This window comes from Chenopodium quinoa, unplaced genomic scaffold (assembly GCF_001683475.1).
Source record: "Chenopodium quinoa cultivar QQ74 unplaced genomic scaffold, ASM168347v1, whole genome shotgun sequence".
Lineage (NCBI taxonomy): Eukaryota > Viridiplantae > Streptophyta > Magnoliopsida > Caryophyllales > Amaranthaceae > Chenopodium > Chenopodium quinoa.
In genome coordinates, this window is record NW_018742904.1 from 1210317 (window position 1) to 1223695 (window position 13379).

The window sequence follows — 13379 nt, forward strand, 5'->3', positions numbered from 1 at the left end:
TTTGTGTGATTTTGCTTGATTTTAGTAGATTAGGTTTTTTTGTGTAATTTTTGGTCGATTTTCTTTTGTCACGAATTCAATTGTGAGTTGTATGTAGCAGTAATTACGCTTTATTTGAGCTTTTTCATGCTTATTCGCGTTTCATAAGAGTGTAATTATGTCAAAATTTGACTTAATTTCTTTATATGGCATTCTTTGATCTACATTTGTGTATATTTTTGTATCTTAGAATTTGTACGAATCTGATGATTTTGTTGAAGAACGCTGATACGAGCTTGTAAAATATGTTTTTAGAGCATTTTTCTCTCTTGCTTTCGTAAACTGCAGTTAATTATTGTTACTTTGATTTTCGCTCACTTAGGGTTTTGATTTTTAGCTTGATTTTGCATCTTTGATTTAAGAACTTGGATAATTGCTGGTTTTTAAAATTTTAATCGATTTAAGATAATATTTATCAGGTTTTAGTTGTTAACCGCTTATGTTACTCGATTTTATTCTGATTCCGAATTCAAGTGCGAGTGTTAATCTGATTTTCTCTCTCATATGATTATGTTTCTAGCTTGTTTTGAATTGATATCATGTTTATAATTGGATTTATCTGTTGTATCAAAGTGTTTGTGAACACTAGTATTTTGCATATGGTTTTGTGTTCTGTTGAGTATAGGAGGAGGAGAGAGATTAGCAGGCCTAGGTTTGGGAAATTATGTTCAAATTCAACTTAATTTTTTTGTATGGTATTATTTGAGATTCATTTGTATATTTTTTTTCTTAATTTGTGTAAATTGGGTTTTTATGTGTGATTTTAGCTTGATTTTTTGTTTGATTTTAGCTTGATTTGAGTAAAATTGGATAGTATTATTAATTAGTGATATTAGAGCACCAAAAATTCCTCGAAATCTTTATATTGCATAGAGTATAGGAGGAGAGAGATTAACAGACCTAGGTTTGGTAGATTATGTACTGTTAAAACATAGCTATTATGATGCCCTGTTACTTTAGGCAGTAATGAATAGACAAACTGAGCCTATAATTATTTTTGTGTGGGTTGACTAATTTTACTGATGAGATTAGTTGCTAGATATTGTATTACTGATTATATGAGGAAACTAAGAACAACTAATGTGTTGAAGTCCAATGTTGTCATAATACTCTTTCAAAGTTTTATTCAATGATGTTTGGTATACAATTGATGCTCAAACTACAAAATTGATCAGCTGGATCATTGCTAGACGGCAAAACAAATTGGTAGAGTTGTGTAAAATAGTTATTGTTTTACGTAGGACATCAAAATAAGTTATTGAAAAATTATAGCTTTCCTTGCATTAAAATTTGTATATCATTGTTGGTATGTAGTGCTAACACTTAATTTGCATTAAAATAGTTATAATTTTGCTATTTATGCATCAGATTTGATTTCTTGGTTTTGCAATTGATATACTTTTTCTATTTGTTGCTACGATTGATGGTGTTTGCTTAGGCGGCTGCTCGTGGTGTGGTTCGGGAGTTGCATCTGCTCGAATTGGTGTTTGGTGAGAGGTGCTGCGGACGAGATTTGGTGCGGTGGCGAGCTGCTGGTTATAGGGTGGTCCGACAGTAGCTGGTTGTGCGGCTGGAGGTGGAGCTACTTGAGTGATAGGCATACATATAAATGTGGTCAATGTTGTCAAAATTGATATAATTACCTTATTTTTATATATAGTGACTTTCGTTATTTTTATATATAGTGACCTTTGATAAATGTGGTCAAAATTGATATAGTTACCTTATTTTTGTATATAGTGACCTTTATGTAAATGTGGTCAAAATTGATATAATTACCCTATTTTTGTATATAGTGACCTCTAACTAAATATTGTAAAAATTGATATAATTACCTTATTTCTATATATAGTGATCTCGGTGTAAATGTCATCAAAATTATTATAAATTGATATAATTACCTTATTTTTGTATAAAGTCACCTTTTGGTTGTTTCACACCATCAGATTATCTAGTGAACATTCAATGGCTAAGATTGCTTGTTTTTAGTTTTCACCATAAGCTCTGTTTTCAGCGGAACCTCCCCGTATATATATATATATATATATATAATATAATATAATAATATAATATATATATATATATATATATATATAGAGTGGATCATGTAAAAACAAGGCTTAAATTAAAAACTGAAAACATACAATCTCCACCGTCCACAAAAATCAATGCCTGAGATTAGAGGAAAAAAACACGCGATGTTCGTCCTTTTTATTGCCTTTATCCGTAACTTTCTCTATATACTTTATTCCTTTCTCTCTCTTGTTCAAAGCTCCATTACTTCAAATTTCTCGATTCTTCTTCTAATTTCATGCTACTTCAAAATCACAATGATGTAATAGCTTCGATTCTTCATCAAATTCGTTATCATTATCGTCTACGATCTAGTATCAAGTAAGTAAATCGATTTTGATTTCGCTAATTATATCATTTTTACATTATCCGATTAATTTTCTTTATTTTAGCGTGAATTTATTTTTAAATTCAAATTAATTTCTTCATATTGTTGTTTTTTTAGCTATAATGTTATTTTGTGGTTCTATATTTATGTTTAATTTTGTATTTTCTAAGTTTTATTAAAATCAAACTAATTTTTCAATTCAAATTTTTTGAGTTTCGATTTTAATTTTAGTTGTGGCTTGTTCCATTTGAATTTCACGATTCTAATTTTGTATTTGTTGACATTATTGTTATGAACTTAAGCGACGAAGAGAAAACGAAGGTTTTGTTGAGGTTGTGGCTTGTTGGATATGAATTCCAGTGTATATTGCATATTGTTTGGGTTTGTGTTAACTGTTGAGTATAGGAGGAGGAGAGAGATTAGCAGGCCTAGGTTTGGGTAATTATGTTCAAATTTAACTTAATTTCTTCGTATAACATTCTTTGAGATTCATTTGTGTAATTTATTGTATTTTGTGTAAATTAGGTTTTAGCTTGATTTTAGTTTGAGATCTTCCTACTATGATGTGTTGCTTTTGCTTTTGTTTTTCGTTTCTGATTTGTGTATTTTTTGAGTTCTTCGTTTCTGAATTTTTTTATTTTTTTTTATCGTAAATTTGCTCGTTTTTATTCTGGTGGAAATTATCGATTTGATTTGTATTTTTGAGTTTTGACTTCAGTACATTTTCATAGGAGTAGATTTGAACGATATTTTGTTTTAGTTGTTAATCGGACTAGGAAAGTGATTGTTGATGTTGCTGAAGGAGATGCCGAAGATGTGAACAGAGCAGTATCTGCTGCTCGGAAAGCATTCGATGAAGGACCATGGCCAAAGATGACTGCTTATGTAACTAAATTTCGAAAAATTCGTGAAATTATACTTCGATTTTAAGTATTATTATTATTATTATTGTTATTGTTAGTAGTTTAATTGTTATTTGGTTGAGTTTTCGTTGCGATTTTTCGTGTATTTTTTACTTTGTTTATCGAATTTGGTTTGCGTTTACTGTTAATCTGAAGTAGTTGGAGAAATGTACACTCAATGGAAGATCTTGAGAGTTGAAATGAAATTTTTGTTTGGATTTTCTGCAAGAATTTGTGTGAATTTGTTTCAATTTTCTTTTACTTTTTGTATTATGCTATATTGTTGCTGTGAATGCTGTTGATTAGAATTATGGTGCTGTATTATTTCAATGAATTAGGAGAAGGGACAATCAAAGGATAAAGGACAACAGGAGAAAGGTTCAGATGACAAGGAACAACAGGAGAAAGCATCATTTGTTAATGAGCGCAGAAGTTATCTGATGACAAGGAGCAGGAGAAGTTATCTGATGACAAGGAGGAGCAGGAGAAGTAATCTGATGATAGTTACCTTATTTTTGTAAATAGCGACTTCTATATAAATGTGGTCAATGTTGTCAAAATTGATATAATTACCTTATTTTTATATATAGTGACCTTCGTTATTTTTATATATAGTGGCTTTGTATAAATGTGGTCAAAATTGATATAGTTACCTTATTTTTGTATATAGTGACCTTTATGTAAATGTGGTCAAAATTGATATAATTACCCTATTTTTGTATATAGTGACCTCTAAGTAAATATTGTAAAAACTGATATAGTTACCTTATTTCTATATATAGTGGCCTCGGTGTAAATGTCATCAAAATTAATATAACTTGATATAATTACCTTATTTTTATATATAGTGACCTATGGGTTGTTTCACACCATCAAATCATCTAGTGAGCTTTCAATGGCTAAGATTGCTTGTTTTTAGTTTTCACCATAAGCTCTGTTTTTAGCGGAACCCCCCCGTATATATATATATATACACACACACAAATAATTAGGGTTTGGTTGGATAAGAATGTAAACCCTAGATCTAGAATATTTCGGAATGATACGAGGATAATGGATATCCACAAATATTTCATAACAATTTTATCTATTATATACATTATCTAATTTACTAATTAAAACTTATTTTATGAATTGATCTTAATTTTGCTAAATTTAACTTATTTTAACTATATTATTTGAATAAGATGAAGAGAAAACTAACAATACAAGAAAATAACAACTTTAACCAACACACAAGAGTAGAGGCCGTGCCCTTATAATATTATAACTACATCATAAACTACTCCCTACATTCTTTTTTGTTCTACCTTCTACCCACTTTTCATTTTAGGTCGTTCTTTTAAATTCTACCCACTCCACTTTATTCTACTTATGCAATACTGCTTTTACAATCTTACTCTTTTAACCCCATATTAAGTACACCATTTCATACCCCCCTTCTCATTTTATTCATTTTTTTCTTACACAAATCAACCTTTTTTAGATTATACTACAATTTCTTTAAGTCAAAATTCGCCATAACACTCTAAACTATGGCTTAAGTGCACCTAGCACCCTCTACTTTATGTAGTAGACTAAATACCACAAGCTAATGACTTGAGTGCAAAGTGTGCCTTTAGATGTAATTAAAATTTTATTTATTTACGTGCCGAAAAATGTCTTGTTAAGATTTCAGGGGTTATATATATTGACCCTTAAGGATTTGAATTGAGCTCAAAAAAAAAAAAAAAAAAAATTATCATCTTGCATGTCATTTACATTAATTTTTTTGTTGTTTATGGAGGATTAATGTAGTTGTTAATGATTGGGATTTTTAGTTGGGAAGAAGAAGGAGGTGAAGAAAAAGACTGGATTAGGATTAACTAATAAAAAGGATGAGAATTTGGGGAGTGATTCTTCTTCAAGGTAAAGGTGAAGGTGTGGATGTTGAGGTTGTTGGCGACGGGAAACATACCGATCGGAGAGGAAAGAGTGAAATTATTTGGGTGGTTTGGATAAAAAGATGAAGGGATAAGAAATTTGTGCTGAAATCGGGAGAAAAATCCGTCTTTTATAGAAGTGGGTTATCTATAACTATTTTGTACTACTGTAAAAATATCATATACTTCCTCCGTTTCATATTAGATGACACATTTTGTTTAGACACATTTGCCAATACAATGATACATACTTTCTAATGCAAATATCCTTGGTTATATATTAGCAATAATTATAAAAATTTGATATTTGAAAAATAGATGCTGAGACGAATCTAACAAGACCCCACATGAATATGTTTTTTTCAAAATGAAAATCACAAAGTAAAATCAAAACAAGTTATGTGAATAGCACACAAAGTCAAACTGTGTCATCTAATTTGAAATGGAGGAAGTAATAATCTTATGTACTAGCAAAACTTTATGGTCCAAATATTTATATTTTCAAATATTATATTGAAATTGTAAAAGGTTATTACACTGAGAATGTAAGTCATAGTGGTGTAAAAGTCCTTATATATTTTTAAGAGATTATGAATTCGAAAATAGAAAGAAACATAAAAAGTATGCCAAAGAAAGGAAAAATAATAAGTATAATAGGCAGTATCTTTTTTCAATTGTAGTCAATATGCATGCAAAGTTTATATTTTGCGTTCACGTAGATTACCACTATCCAAATATATATTATTATAAGTAAAATTGAATTTTACGTATGAAAATATATATTATTATAAGTAAAATTGAATTTTACGTACGAGACGCGTACATGATATCAACATTAGTTGAACAGGAATAAAAACTAGGAAGAATAGTAACAATTTGACAAGTACAAGAATTCATCACCGTTGCTTTTGAGATGAGACAATATTTGCACAATACATGATATGATAAAATGTTTGAGTTTTTGGTATAGAGAATTTTAAATATGGGCAAATAAAGTGCATGCTCCTCAAAACATTTTTAAAGGTAGATATTTTATGATTATAAATTTGAGAAGTAGATATAAATATTTCTGACTAGAATACAACGTGTTAAAAACTTTTAACCGATAGAAAATTTTAATGAGTAAATATCACAATATCACATGTGAACTTCATTTTTTGTATTTTCCACAACATAAGGTTTTTTTATTTTATTTTATTTTATTTTATTTTTTTTAGAGTATAAGGTCACCAAAAAGTTTAAGACGACCTTATCAATAATGAAAATGAATACATTAATAAACGACTGTGGCCCTGTTCTTTTGAGCTTCTAGGCAAAGCACTACAGAGATCGGCAGAGCAGAGCAGATTTCAGCAATATTATTATTATTATTATTATTATTATTATTATTATTATTATTATTATTATTATTATTATTATTATTATTATTATAGTAACAAAAACCTACAAAGTCAAACTATTTACAAGAAGTTAGTGGGGAGCCGAGATACAACACTACTAGAAAACAGCTAATTTACGAGGGACATATTCCGTCTAAAAACCTTAAAAATCCGTCGAAAAGTCCAGTTTCCGACGGAATTCCGTTGGAACACGCTGTCGAAGACCCCTTTGTAGGAAATTTGGGTTATACTGAGGGATTTTCAGTCGGAAACATCCTTACCGACGAATTTTCCGACGGATTTCAGTTTCTCGGAACCTTAGTTTGACCTGAATTGGAAGTCCGTCGCAAGATTCCGACGGAATAAAATCTCTCGGAATATTCCCCTGTTCGGACGGAAATTTCCGTCGCAAGGCCCCACGTTTTCGAGGGAAATTTCCGTCGGAACAGGGGAATGTTACGAGGGATTTATTCCGTCGGAAGTTCCCCTTTTCCGAGGGATTTTATTTCCGTCGGAAGGTTCCCTTTTCCGAGGGATAGTATTTTTGTCGGAAGTTCTCCTTTTCTGAGGGATTATAATTCCGTCGGAAGCTCTACTTTTCCGAGGGATTATAATTCCGTTGGAACTTTTCTTCTTTGCTACGAAATAAATTTCTATTTTGGCTATATATTTTCCTCCGGGACAAACCTGTAATTCCTGCTTCTTATATTATATTACTAATTGAATAATTTGTGCAAAAATATATATATATATATATATATAGATACTAATTCCAATATTTACAATAAACACTAAGTTAATATAAAATTACAACTAACAAACAATAAGTTCATCAATGCTATACAACAGCGCGAGTGCCCTGGCCAGCTCCACCAAAACCCGGGTCGTCGTCCCTGGGATCTCAAAACGGAGGTTGCACGTTGGAACATGGGTCATTGGCGTAACGACCCATCATCCTTTCTTCCAGCCTCTTCTCCATTTCTTCCATTTGGGCTTGTAGTTGGGCTTGAACTTGGGCTTGAAATTGGGCTTCCATGTCGGCTTCCATTTATTCCCGAATAGCCTGGACCCTGGATTCCATCTGATCCTGCATCTGAGAAACAAAGGAGGGCGTGTATTCAATCTACAAAACCTACAAGTATTCAAATTCCAAACAAAAAATTAACAAAAAATAAAAGTATAAACTACATTTATGATTTAATCTTTTTAGTTTATGCTTGCATTTTTTATAAGTTCAAAAATAATAATATATGTGAACTTATTAGAAAAAAAAAAAAAACCAAAAAAAAAAAGAGGAAAAACTGAAACTACTTGCTGGCGGTGGCGGCTGGTGGGCGTGGAGGTTGCAGACCCGCCGGCGAGTGAGGTGAAAGGTGGTGGTTGTTAGTAATTACTCCGGTAAGTCCTAGGTGAAAGGTGATGGTTAGGGTTTTTCGGACACCAAAAAAAAACAAAAAAAAAAAAAATTAAACCACAAATTGCGAACTTACCGGCGGCGGTGCAGCGGCGGCTGCGTCCTCTCTGTCTTCCTCTTTCTCCTTCTCCCTTTCTATCTCTTCCTCTTCCTCTTGAATCGCCCTCCCTTTCTCTCTCTTCCTCTTTGTCGTTTTTTTTTGTTCTGGATTGCAGCAGTAGCAGAAACACACGTTTTTTTTATTGTTCTCAGCTTCCGACGGAAATAATTCCCTCGGAAATGTGAGGTTCCGACGGAATTTTCCGTCGGAACCCGACATTTGCGAGGGAATAATTTCCGTCGGAAGCCTCTCCAAGGGAATATTCCGTAGGAATGGAAACATTCCGAGGGAAATAAAATCCGTCGGAACGTTTCCGAGGGAATATTCCGTCGGTAGCGAAATATTCTGACGGATTATTCCTACAAAGTCAATTTCCGCCGGAAAATTTGAATTTTCCGAGGGAATTACATTCTGTCGGAACCTTTCCCTCGGAAATAACCCTATTTCTAGTAGTGCAATTTGGGCCCCCACCCCTCTAGCTATAGCGAACCCGATCCTGTTAAAGATGTGAACCGCTGTACGAGCACCAATATCATGAGTCCTAGCGAATGCCTGAACCCGTTTCGGCAACGCTACAACATCCTTCATTATTATTATTATTATTATTATTATTATTATTATTATTATTATTATTTTTTTTTTTTTTTTTTTTTTTTTTTTATTATTATTATTATTATTATTATTATTATTATTATTATTATTATTATTATTATTATTATTATTATTATTATTATTGCCGCTACTTCTACTGCTACTGCTACTACTACTACTGCCGCTACTGAAAGGAATGGTGTCCTTCCAACAAGTGTATTATTCCGGTAGAGGGTTCAGAATTATTACAAAGCTAATTCTTCAGTAAGGTCAAGTGATCGGAATGCCTAGGTGGAGGCCGCTTCCGATCAGTAATATCGAGGTACAATTGATATTACAGCTTAATCTTAACTGAACCCTTCGGGTCGAACCCAATCGAATCTCCGATCCGAGACGTCGAATTAATTCGAAAGGATTTAATGAGTCGACAGAGTTTTACGAATACAGACGTCGGAAATCGAGCCTAGGGCGTCGATACCGAGCGTCGCAAAATCACAAGCAACAAGTATGAGCATAGCCGTATCTAGACTAGGCTAGCTCATAGCATGCCTAGGTGCACCATGCGTGTGCTAGGCGCACCATGGTGTGCTAGGCACCATCGCAGCCTTGGCGCGCCCTGGCAGCCCATCGCATGCTAGCATGGGTGCCTGGGTGCGCATGGCAGCTATCGCAGGCCACACAGGCACCACGCAGCCCATAGCAGCTAGCAAGCATGCTAGCATAGTGCCTGGGTGCATGTGGCGCCTATCGCAGGCAATGGCCGCACCAGACGCACCATGGCAAGCACTAGGTGCTGCGTGCGTGCGTGCCTGGCTTGGCAGCACCATCGCAAGCACCAAGTGCTGGCATGGTTGGCTGCCTGGCAGTGGCGCGCCATATGCGTATGCTTGTGTGCTTGCCTTAGCATGGAAGCACCAAGCATCGCAGCACATGCGAGAGGCTGCGCGCCAGCTAGATGCTAGGCCTCGCACAAGCAGCCTCCACTAGGCGAAAAACCCTAATCCCCACCGGTTCAAACCACCTATTCCCCACCGGTTTTGAACTGTTTTTGATTTGGGGGGTGCTAAATCCTCAAAGCTTTCCCACCGGTTCAAAACCGGTGGCAAAAAGAACTTTTCCCACCGGTTTTGAAGTGAACCGGTGGCAAAACCGCTTGATTTATGCTACAGGGGAAGACTTTTCCCACCGGTTTTGGGTGAACCGGTGGGAAAAGAGTGACATTTCGCATCGGTTTACTCATTGAACCGGTGGGAAAGTTATCCCACCAGTTTTAGAAATTGGTTTGGCCACCGGTTCAATGGGTAAACCGGTGGGAAAAACCTGTTTTTTTATTTATTTTTTTTAATAATTAAAAATAATTAAATACCTGCACATCCTGTATTAATTCTGCCATTAATATATATTATAATAACAGTAATAATAATAATAATAATTATTATTACCCGTATTATTATTATTATTATTATTATTATATTATTAATAAAAATACTAATAATATAATAATTTTACATTGAATTGGAATAATAACAACAATACATAAATATTAATTAATAACCGTAAATGCGATACAATGAAATGTCATATAGCTTTTACAACTCATTCATTAAAAGGTGTTATATTTACAAACTATGATAATAATTAATGTATAAGTTAACAAGTTCAAATTAAATTATATGTGATGAAAGACGCTAACATGTCTCGAACTTCATTCAGCTCTTTGCTTGTCAATGGACCTCTTTTCTGTACCTTGAGAAACTTGGTTAAATAAAAATGATGTTAGCTAGAATTAATTACTTGGGTTATGTATGTAAAAATACATTTACAATTTAAGTTAGGCAAAAATTTAATACATAGGCCTATATGATCACTACTTGTATGCCTATTTTCTACATTTATTTCCAAATCAACTCATTCTTCCTTTAAAACATGTCATTATTACCTAGTTAGAGGCAGCTAAGGCTTGAAATCACATTAAAAGAGCATTTGAAGTGTTTTAAGACGCAATTTCCTTCAAAATGGCCCGAATAAGGCCTATATCACTACTTGTATGCCTATTTTCTATATTTTGAATCAAATTACCTCATTCTTCCTCTTAAAATGTCATTCTTACCTATTTAGAGGCAGCTAAGGCTTGAAATCTCATTAAAAGAGCATTTGAAGTGTTTTAAGACGCAATTTCATTCAAAATTGCCCGAATAAGGCCAATATCACTACTTGTATGCCTATTTTCTATATTTTGAATCAAACTACCTCATTCTTCCTCTTAACATGTCATTCTTACCTAGTTACAGGCAGCTAAGGCTTTAAATCACATTAAAAGAGCATTTGAAGTGTTTTAAGACGCAATTTCATTCAAAGTGGCCCGAATAAGGCCTATATCACTACTTGTATGCCTATTTTCTACATTTTTAATCAAATTACCTCATTCTTCCTTTAAACATGTCATTATTACCTAGTTAGAGGCAGATAAGGCTTGAAATATCATTAAAAGAGCATTTGAAGTGTTTTAAGACGCAATTTCATTCAAAATGGCCCGAATAAGGCCTATATCACTACTTGTATGCCTATTTTCTATATTTTGAATCAAATTACCTCATTCTTCCTCTTAACATGTCATTATTACCTATTTACAGGCAGCTAAGGCTTGAAATCACATTAAAAGAGCATTTGAAGTGTTTTAAGACGCAATTTCATTCAAAATGGCCCGAATAAGGCCTATATCACTACTTGTATGCCTATTTTCTATATTTTGAATCAAATTACCTCATTCTTCCTCTTAACATGTCATTCTTACCTAGTTAGAGGCATCTAAGGCTTGAAATCTCATTAAAAGAGCATTTGAAGTGTTTTAAGACGCCATTTCATTCAAAATGGCCCGAATAAGGCCTATATCACTACTTGTATGCCTATTTTCTATATTTTGAATCAAATTACCTCATTCTTCCTCTTAACATGTCATTATTACCTATTTACAGGCAGCTAAGGCTTGAAATCTCATCAAAAGAGCATTTGAAGTGTTTTAAGACGCAATTTCATTCAAAATGGCCCAAATAAGGCCTATATCACTACTTGTATGCCTATTTTCTAAAATTTGAATCAAATTACATCATTCTTCCTCTTAACATGTCATTCTTACCTAGTTACAGGAATCTAAGGCTTGAAATCACATTAAAAGAGCATTTGAAATGTTTTAAGACGCAATTTCATTCAAAATGGCCCGAATAAGGCCTATATCACTACTTGTATGCCTATTTTCTACATTTTTAGTCAAATTACCTCATTCTTCCTGTAAACATGTCATTATTACCTAGTTAGAGGCAGCTAAGGCTTGAAATCACATTTAAAGAGCATTTGAAGTGTTTTAAGACGCAATTCTTTCAAAATGGCCTTAATAAGGCCTATATCACTACTTGTATGCCTATTTTCTATATTTTGAATCAAATTACCTCATTCTTCCTCTTAACATGTCATTCGTACCTAGTTAGAGGCAGTTAAGGCTTTAAATCTCATTAAAAGAGCATTTGAAGTGTTTTAAGACGCAATTTCATTCAAAATGGCCCGAATAAGGCCTATATCACTACTTGTATGCCTATTTTCTATATTTATTGCCAAATCAACTCATTCTTCCTTTAAACATGTCATTATTACCTAGTTAGAGGCAGATAAGGCTTGAAATCACATTTAAAGAGCATTTAAAGTGTTTTAAGACGCAATTCTTTCAAAATTGCACGAATAAGGCCTATATCACTACTTGTATGCCTATTTTCTACATTTTTAATCAAATTACCTCATTCTTCCTTTAAACATGTCATTATTACTTATTTAGAGGCAGCTAAGGCTTCAAATTACATTGAAATAGCATATGAAGTGTTTTGAGACGCAATTTCATACAAAATGGCCCGAATAAGGCCTATATCACTACTTGTATGCCTATTTTCTATATTTTTAATCAAATTACCTCATTCTTCCTCTAAATGTCATTCTTACCTAGTTAGAGGCAGCTAAGGCTTGAAATTTCATTAAAAGAGCACTTGAAGTGTTTTAAGACGCAATTTCATTCAAAATGGCCCGAATAAGGCCTATATCACTACTTGTATGCCTATTTTCTACATTTTTAATCAAATTACCTCATTCTTCCTTTAAACATGTCATTATTACCTAGTTAGAGGCAGATAAAGCTTGAAATCACATTTAAAGAGCATTTGAAGTGTTTTAAGACGCAATTCTTTCAAAATTGCACGAATAAGGCCTATATCACTACTTGTATGCCTATTTTCTACATTTTTAATCAAATTACCTCATTCTTCCTTTAAACATGTCATTATTACCTATTTAGAGACAGCTAAGTCTTGAAATTACATTGAAAGAGCATATGAAGTGTTTTAAGACGCAATTTCATACAAAATGGCCCGAATAAGGCCTATATCACTACTTGTATGCGTATTTTCTATATTTTTAATCAAATTACCTCATTCTTCCTCTTAAAATGTCATTCTTACCTAGTTAGAGGCAGCTAAGGCTTGAAATCTCATTAAAAGAGCATTTGGAGTGTTTTAAGACGCAATTTCATACAAAATGGCCCGAATAAGGCCTATATCACTACTTGTATGCCTATTTTCTATATTTTTAAT